This window comes from Triticum urartu, chromosome 1A (genome assembly GCF_056163025.1).
Source record: "Triticum urartu cultivar PI428250 chromosome 1A, HENAU_Tu73, whole genome shotgun sequence".
NCBI classification, from domain to species: domain Eukaryota; kingdom Viridiplantae; phylum Streptophyta; class Magnoliopsida; order Poales; family Poaceae; genus Triticum; species Triticum urartu.
Window position 1 is genome coordinate 423,013,396 of NC_141873.1, and position 10,142 is coordinate 423,023,537.

Sequence of the window (10,142 nt, forward strand, 5' to 3'; positions counted from 1 at the left end):
CCGCTGAGGGCCCAAATCTAAAAAAGCTGTATCAGCTGGTTTGCCAAATGACCTACATCTTTTTCACATCAGATTTTCCACAGCAGATTTTTAACAGCTGCTTTTAGAAATCCACAGCCGAACCAAACTAGGTCTTAATGACTTTAGGACACGGCATCTTTTCAATAGCATCAACTTTAGCTTTATCAACTTCAATACGTCTTTCAGAAATTTTATGCCCCAAGACAATACCTTCATTAACCCTAAAGTGGCACTTTTCCCAATTCAAGACAAGATTAGTTTCTTCACATCTCTGCAAAACTCGATCAAGGTTGCGTATGCAATCATCAAAAGAAGTTCCATATACGAAGAAATCATCCATGAAAACCTCAACAATCTTTTCACCAAAGTCAGAGAATATAGCAGTCATACATCTTTGAAAGGTAGCAGGTGTATTACATAAACCAAAAGGCATATGTCTATAAGCAAAGGTACCGAAAGGGCAAGTAAAAGTGGTCTTTTCCTGATCCTCTTTCGACATAGGTATTTGAGAGAAACCAAAATAACCGTCTAGAAACCAAACTAGTCCAAGGCCAGGGTAAAGCTAGGGCTATGACAATATACTCTAAAAATAATCAAATGAGTCCAAACATTTAAATCAACATTTAAATCTCATCAAATGAGTCCAAGAAAATGTTCCTGTTATTCTGTGAAAATATTGGCATGAGGTGAAATTCAAACCAATATTTTGGGAGTCACAGAAATATTTATTTGGGCGTTTGAATTAAGTCAATACTTATTTGAATTGGAGCTACTAATTCCTATAAAATATTTGGTAGCTCCAAATATTCTGAAACTTGGTGAGGGCCTCTGGTTTAAATCAGATAGTGCCCATAAAAGTTTGCAGAATTTTATAAAGTGTTTTAGTATTTAAACTAAGTCAAAACATAATGCAAAAAAATAGAAAACAGAAAATAGGAAAGAGAGAGAGAAGAACTCACCTGCCTCACCCACTTGGGCCTCCTTACCCGGCGGCCCAGCTAACCGGCCCAGCCCGCCAGGGGCATACCTGTCTTCAACCTCTGCCTACTGGCAGAGGCGAGGCCGAGCACGGTGCCTGCGCGGGCTAGCTCGCCGCTGCCTGCCTGGCCCTCGCAGGCCAGCGCGACGCCGCGGATGACCACCCAGTTGCCGTACGGATCCACCCGACCTCTCACTTGCCCCCACCCCGCTCTCTGCCTCGCTCCCCCCCCTCGGACCCGAGAACGCTGGAGCGCAACTGTCACCGCCGCCCGCTGTCCCCGTGGCCACCGAGCTCCCCTCGCCTCTCCGAGTAGTCCACGGGCTCCGCAACGTCTGCCTCGCCCTCTCCACCAAGCTACGTGATGCCGGACGCCCCCGAACACCCTCACCGCCATCTTCTTTGACCTCGGTCGCCGGAGATCCCTCTCGGCCTCCCGCTCAGCCTCGACCCTCCCCGGCCTCGCCGTCTGCGCCAAACGATCCTCTGTGAGCCCCCGATCGAAACCCCCCTTACCTCGTCGTCGCACGCATCCTCTAGCTAGCTCCACAGCCGGAACCGAGAGCTCCACGTCGCTGGCGATGTCCCCGCCGTCACTACAGCCGCCGAGGCTCGAAACCGAGCGCGTCACCGTTCTCTGCACGCTCCCAGGAGCTTGGAACGCCCACCAAATCCTCCTCACGAGCACCCTAACGCCGAGCCCAAACTAACCCGAACTCCAGCCGCTGCAAAAGCTGTCGCCGCCGTCGATTTAGTCCACTCCGGGGCGAGCCGTTGCCTCCTTTAGATGCACCAGACTTCCAGCTTTCCGTAGCCGCAAACCGCTCGTCGATCCATGCCCTATAGCGCGAAACCAAAGCCCTCCGCCGTGCTGCGTGCTCGCCGGTGACCATCCCCGGCGGTAGCCGACATGGCACCGTCATTAGTACTAATGATGGGGCTAACTAACCTCCTCCGTCACTGAAAAATGGGCCCACACCCTTAATTAATCACATGTTTATCCCCCTGCTTAGATTAAGCTAATGCCCGTGGCCCACTAGTTAGTTTGACCTTGCCACCTCAGCGTTGACCTGGCCCCACTGGTCAGCCTCTACTGCTGACCCTGTTACACCGACATGTGGGACCCACAACTCAGGTTTGACCCCGGTCAGCTGTGTTGACCTCATGACGTCATCTTGACATCATGCTGACGCTGTAACTATTTTCTGAAATTTGATTAAATCAGAAAAGGTTTTGAAAATTCCAGAAATTAGTATAAACTTCTAAAATTCATAGAAATTGAACCGTAACTCCAAATGAAATAAATTATATATGAAAAATGATCAGAAAAATCCAAGGAATCCAAGGAATTTGAACCTAGTGTTCAAACCAACTCCATTTAACTTGTTGCTACCTGCATTATCTCAATCAACGGCATATTGCCATGTCATGATCATGCATCATATTGTTGCATCGCATTGATTGTGTTCTTCCTTGTTTGCCGGTAAATGTCCCCTCTCGGTAGACGCTGCTCCGACGCTGTGATCATTGACACTGATGAAGACTCAATGTTATCTTCAGAAGTGCCAGGCAGGCAAAAACCCCTTGTTCATTCCGATACAAACCCACTCTCTCGCTCCTGCTCTATTTTACTGCATTAGGACAACAACGATTCAACTGTTACATGCTGCGGTAGTTGAACCCCTTTCCTTTGCATGACCTGTCATTGCCATAGTAAATAGATGAAACCCACTAGCATGAGTAGGAGTTGTTTGAGCCCTGATGTGCCTACTCATTCATGTTTGCTTCTCAAGCCTTCTATTGCATAGAGTCATGTCAGGTCTGATTCATCGGGAATGAATCGGAGGTGTGTGAACATGTCCTACTGTTGAGAGCTAAATGTGTGAACATGATTTGGTAAAGGTAGCGGTGAGAGGCCATGTAGGAGTACATTGTGGGTTGTCTCATTGAAGTCGTCCTCAGGAACTGAGTTCTGTGTTTGTGATCCATGAAACAGTTACTACCACGCATTGGGCCCAAAACCAATGGACCCTCTCGGCTTCTTAATCACCCTAGCACTCTGTCCAGGAGTTGCAACTAGTTTCTGGTGTTAGTAGGTTATGTGTTGGCGGCCGTGCATAGCGCTGACCCTAGGGGTGGGCTATGATGCAGTAGATACACCGTGGCATGGTCTACCGGGCGCCCTTTTGGTGTCTCGGGAACCCTGTTCACATCGTTTGGGGCCTTATGTGGAAACCTCGGCCGGACTCCCTGCAGATGGAACCTGGATAGGCGATAAACCTGGACTAGGGACTTGAGTGTTGGGCTTCCGCTTGAAGGTTGCCGAGTACATGTCATGTAAACGGCGGTAAGTGGTGAGAGCGTGTGTGAAGAAGTACACCCCTGCAGGGTTAACATCATCTATTCGAATAGCCGTGTCCGCGGTAATGGACTTCTGGGTTGCCTATAACCGTTCATAGACAAGTGAAAGTGGATACTTTAAAACTCGCAAGACAAGTGTGAGTGCTATGGATGGCCTTCTCGTAGGGAGACGGGAGCGGTTCCATAGCGGTGTATTGAATGGTGAATATGTGGACTCGTGTGCGCCACCTCAAAAGAGTTGCTTGAAGTCGTAGTTCAGGTTAGCCACTGAGTTAAAGCTGGCTTGCTGCAATTAAACTCCACCCCCCTTGTTGATACTGATGCATATGTAGCTAGTTCTTATGTAAGTCTTGCTGAGTACCTTTGTACTCACGTTTGCTTAATTTATGTTTTTGCAGATAGATTTCAGTCTCGCTAGTAGTTTCGCGTGGACTTCGGCGTTAGCTTGATACCTCAGCTATGATCTTGTGCCCTCGGCAGGATCTGGTAGATAGTCAGGCTTCTTAGCCTTTTTCCATTTGTAGATGTCTGTACTCAGACATGTTAAGCTTCCGCTTGTGTCTTGATTTGTATGCTATGATTGTTGGGTCATGAGACCCATGTTTGTAACATCTCGCTCCTCGGAGCCTAATGAATAAATACTTGAGTTGTAGAGTTATGTTGTGATGCCATGTCGTATTTACACATATCGAGCATATTGTGTGTATGATTGAAATGCTTGGTATGTGTGGGATCCGAAAATCTAGTTGTTTATCCTTGGCAGCCTCTCTTATGGGGAAATGTAGTCTAGTGCTTCCGTGAGCCATAGTAGTCCGCTACAGCCCGGTTCACCGGAGTCTTGCTAGCCCAGCACTACTGCTCAGGGCACTTGACTGGCCGGCATGTGTTTCACTTCGTTCCTGTGTCTGTCCCTTCAGGGAAATGTCACGCGGTGACATCTGGAGTCCTGCCTAGCCTGCTACAGCCCGGGTTCCCGGAGTCCTGTTAGCCCAGTGCTACAACTCGGATTCACACGCTGCTGACTGACATGCTCGATGTGAATCATGTATGCATGTCCCCATAGGTTAGTGCCGCTTTGGGTTCACAACTAGCCATGTCGGCCCGGGTTCTCTGTCATATGGATGCTAGTGACACTATCATATACGTGAGCCAAAAGGCGCAAACAGTCCCGGGCCATGGTAAGGCGACACTCATGGGAATACCGTGCGTAAGGCCGCAAAGTGATATGATGTGTTACCGGCTAGATCGATATGACTTGGAATCGGGTCCTGACAGCTTTGGTATCAGAGCATGACTGCCTGTACGATTACCAAGCCAACCGGTCGGAGTTGAGTCTAGAAATGCTTTAGTTATGTAAGGGAATTGATTGTGGAAGGGAACGTAAGCCTCTTTTTACTCCTTATCCTCATGACCTTCTGATCCGAGTCATCTTACCTTTTCTACGGGGTTAAGAACTAGGTTTCTCTTCTATCTCTGAGGATGACGTGTTACTAAACCGTAGTTGCCTAGGATTGTTGAGTTCAAGCCCAGTTCAGTTTCTACTACTTCCATGTGTTCATAGTTCGTCTCGAGACCTTGATACTGTGATGTTGAGTGGTTATGCCACCATCTTGCTGGATGTCCCAAATCTTTTGAGCATTTACAGCCGTTATGCTGTCCGAGTCATCCCAGGTTTCTACATAGTCTGATGCATTTGCAAATCCTTTCTTTCCATTTCTGATATCCTTTTGGGCCAGATTAACCACACTAATCAGTGAGTTGAGGCACTCTGTTGCCCCGACATATAGGTTGGAGCTAGTATTATGACCCTAGGTGTCTTAGAGGATCACCTAGTAATCTAGCCATGTCTTGTGTTCCCAATGTGATGATTCTGGCCATCATTCTGGAAAGCATCCCGTGATGCCATTTAGTAGTAGGTATTCTATTCCTGGGTTCTTTAACCCGAGATTCACCCTACATACCTCATGTTGATAGTGTTTCTAGTTCCTTTAGGATATTAGTAACCTTTGCATTAGTCCTCGAGGTCCGTGGTATATCCTTCTCCCAAATACTACGAACCGCCTATGGCAGAAGTTCTTTGAACCAAAAGATCACAACCAGAGTGCTCTTGATGAGTTCTCCATTCTTCATTGTGAATCTGCCAGTCCTACCTTTCTGCATGGGTTGTCCAGAAGGAATGTTAAGCTTTGCTCGACATACTAATCTATGCATCCACAACTCAGAAAATTATATGTTCCTTTGAGTTGTCCCTCTTTAGTTGTATTCTGAACCTCGTCCATCAATTGTTGGTCAAGAGTAGTTGTGCATTGGTGTTATCGATGCCTATTATTCATGTGATCCGTCAAGCCATTCCATTCCAAAATGACTAGGAGAAACAAACTCCAGTACCTCATCCATATCCAGGATTGGGTCAAAGCAGTTGTATCCCGCAGATCAAAGTGACAATCCAGCTTTTGATTCTGTTCAACACTTAAGTATTGCCCTCTTTATGTCAGGAATATCATAGGAATTGCACAACCTCCTATGAACTCTTGATACAGTGATACTTCTCGCCATCATTATTCATTCCTCGGTTCCATGTTGTTGTAACCGGAATGCCGACAAGTGAATTGTGATGTGTGAAATCAATACTCCGAGCAACTCGTTGCTTTGTTGTAAATGGACAATATTTTATTCCTAGTGTGTTGGTTTTTGAGCTACCATTCTAAGATTGATCGTGCTACCTAGTCCATATGTCCGGGTGCACTCATCGACCAATGAGTTAGGATTGTGACAATCCCTCGCTCCTTGATCATATCGTCTTGCCCTAAAAAGCAAGATTGTTCTCGAGCTTAATAACATATCGGTGGTTCATGATTTTCCGAATATCTTCTCGGAAGTATTACCAGGTTGTTCCCTGATCGCTATGTTGAGTTCATGATCATGTTGGCTTTTCTATAAACCACCCCTTCTCCAAGAATCTGTGTTGGTTACCCCTGAGCTAGATGGTTAAGCTGAACAACAACTTGGAGAGTTGGAAGATAAAAGGCTTTGCTGAATTTGGTTCTTCCTGAAGGGTTATCTTTGTGTTGTGTGTGTGTTGAAGAAAGATGATATCTTCACCAATTGGTCCTCGTGATCAGTTGTTGGATCTATTGTCTTGTCAAAACTTTGACTTGAGTATGGGCTATCGTCAAGTCAAATCAGAACCAACGATGTTCCTAGTGTTGTATTACTTGTGGTTGATCCCTCGAGAATACACCATTACATCTTTGGTCTGACCAATGCTATCACCGTGTTCACATGATGGTGGAAGTCCAGTGATATGGAAATTCGGATGAGTTGTTGTTGAGCCCATCAGCAGCATTTTGTCCCCCCCATGATTCATGTTGAACATCAACCTAGTGTTTAAAACTTTGTAAGCAATGCCTTCGTGTTCCGTTCATGAAGCTTATGCTTGGATTAAAGAAGTGACTTTCTCTAAGTTCACGTGCACTAGGTGTAAGTTGCCGCCATGAATTGGAGAAAGGTTTGTTTTGTTTCCTTTGGAATCATCCCAAATCAGTCATGCATATGTGCGAAGTATTCTATGGTTTGGTAGATTAATTACCTCCACTCCATATGTGTTCCTAGCACACCAAGCCACTGATTGGTCTATTCAAGGAGAAGAAGTTTCTAATTAGGAGCTAGACTTACGCAAGGACTTCGATATCCTTTATGCATATCAGGGTATGGTGCATGCAGAGACGCATGGTACGCTGTGTACACACAGTTTTGCCTGATGAACGAAACCACGGTGCCATCATGATCCTTGCCTTCGGTTATCTCCTGGTTAATCGGATAATTCAGTCCAACAAACAGAGAGCGTGTACCAATGCTACTTACCAGCCTCCAGTCAAAAATTCCTGAAGGCCCAGAGAAGCTGGGATCCTGCTCAAAGACCTTGCAGTGACTATGATTGTATTCCGCGAAACAACACGTCCGGTACGTGCGAACGATCATCAATCTTTCGCCATCGTCTGATCGAGCCAGGAACCACCTGCAACTGCCATGCCGCTTTTCTTTGAAAGGTTCTGGGATTAGGAAGGGTAGGGACACCAGTCGGCCTACAACATCATATCAAGTTGGAGTCAAATAAAAAAGGGCTCTTGGTTTAGTCAATTTTAAGAACAACATGTTATGATCATGAATATTTTTTTAGCAAATGTTGACAGTAATATAAGCAAGCCATCATGATATCATAGGAAAGTAACATACTGTTGTAACAGCCGTTTGTAGCGATGACTGGAGTAGGCCAGCAATACGTCCAGCCATAGAAGGAGTCGACAGCGTAAATGAAGCCCTTGTGTTCAATGGCATCAGAGAACCATGGAGGATGTATGATCCTGCGATGGACATGCAGATTTATCCACTTATCGTAGTGACCTGTCAGATAGGCGAGACCGTGGTTGAAGAATGCAATTAGCCTGAAGTCTTTATAATTCGCAGATCTTGTGGGCACTTGGCAGATTACAACCTTGAGCAAATCAAACTTGGTATCATGTTGGCTACTGTAAGATTCCGAGTATTCTGGGATGTGGTGCCAAAGCAGTGCAGTGTTAATCGAAGGAATGGGGATCAATCACCGGGTGCAGACCTCCACGAGCATCCAGCTGCCGCGACCGTCGACGAGCACCATCCAAGACATGTTCATGCCGACCCAGTACATACCATTAATGTAGTTGAGGCTGACGGGGATCAGATCATAGTCAAGGGGGTTGATGCTCGCCACCCTACGATCGTTATGCTGCGTGGCATGTCGTTTCTGAAGATCAGGCGGCATCAGCAAGCAAGGAGCTCGCTTAAAAAGCTCCGGCCTGAGGGCTTTGAGTAAACGGTACAGTCCCGACGAGCACGCGGCGAGCGGCATGGTACTGAGATTGTCCACACGTGAAACAATGAGCTTGATTACCTCCATGGGGAGCGAATTCCCGCCACTCTTTTGGCGGACGCTGCTCGGTTCTACCATTGTTAGTTCTTGGGTTTCGGACGAGGAGGGGAGGCGCCTTAGCGGGGATGGAAGATTGGACGAGATTATGTGCGGACAAAGATGGAGAAGCGAATATGTGTTGCGGGAAGTGGACAGATGATGATGACTATAGCACGCCGCTTGACTTACGAGACACATACCAGCAGCGTAGGGTCATGTCGATGCCAGACAACTTGCTTGAGTGATCACAGTACTGGTACTACCTACAATGCTATGCCCTAACTTGCTTGAGTAGAGTAGTAGAGTAGGACTCTGCTCTACTACTAGCACCGGAGGAGTAGTATATTCTAATCTAAAATAGTTATAAACTTCAATGCCCGAGCATGGAAAGAGTACGAACCATGCTCAAAGACCGTGTCTACGTGGTGTTTGGACATGGGCGACAACCTCAACACCAATGGTGCAGCTCCCGTTGCACCGTATCTGTTTCTGTCCTTCCTGTTCGAAATCGTGGTAAAATTCATGTTTCTACTCTGTATCCTAGTACATGATTAGTTGCGAACGGCGACTTCTTCCCCGACCTCGGCAACCTCATCCTAGACGACATGGGCGACAACGTCAGCGCTGGCAACCAGTGAGATACAGGGTGTAGGAAGCGGTTTGGGAATTTGCATGCCTTTCCAACCAGTGAGATACTCCGTACAAAGTACGACAGAGAAATAACCACAGAGAAGGGAGCTAAAAGTAAACAATCAAACGAGCATTTTTGCTTTTGTTTTGCATTGAATCGTTTCACAAGCTTGACTAGTTCTGTTTTTCTACTTTTACAAAAACCGCATCGTAATGTTAAAACGTGCATTTGCACGTACATAAGTAATAGTAGTACTCCCTCCGTCTAGGTGTATAAGTCTTCCCTCCTTCTTGGTCACGGTGCACAACCAAAGATGACTTATTGACCTGGACGGAGGGAGTAGCACAGTCTGCAAGCATATATCGAGAGAGACGTGTAGTGCGATAGTGGAAAAAAATTACTCGTATATGAGACCAGGTCTCACGGTTAGCAGGTGAGACCCATCCTGATGGATGACACGTGGCTTTTAAGTGGGGGTGGGTGATGCTTTGTGATTTGTGAATGCCACGTGTCATCCATCAGGATGGGTCTCATGTGAGACCTGGTCTCATAGAATTCTTTTCCTGCGATAGTATATAGTAAAGTTTGTGCTATATGCACGTACTTGCAAAATGCGTACGAATACACAAGGTTTCCAAACTTTCCCTTTTACATACTTAATTAAGGATGCTAAAAATTCCTGAATATTCAGAATTTATCATTTGTGTCCCAAAACTAATGAGACCGCCTTACGAAACAAAAATTATACTCCTCCTAAAAGCCACGACGCTCGTAGGAGCACTTGCGGCGCGCCACAAGTGCCCTGGTGCGCGGCCGTTTCCCAGCGCACCGACACAACGCCTCTTCCTCAGCCTCGCAACTCACGAGGTGCTGATTGGCGGCTTGCCGGCGGGCGAGCGTGTTCTCACCGTTATGGTGATCCGGCACCAACAGGTACTCCTCCTCGCTGGAAGCGTGCACCCGGTCCATGTACCGCCAAGCGTAGATGAGGCGCTTGGGCCCGACTGCACTCAGGGCTTCGGCACGGGCGTCCTCCGCCACCCTCACGACCCTCGCACGAGCCTTCTTCCAAAGCCAATTGCCTGACTCTCTCGGACGCAACATAGGCCTCCCAGGCAGCTTGTTCCACGGTGCGCTTCTCTTCCCCGGCCTTCTTCTCCACCTCTATTATCGCGCGCTCTGCTGGAGGCAAAGCCTCCCAC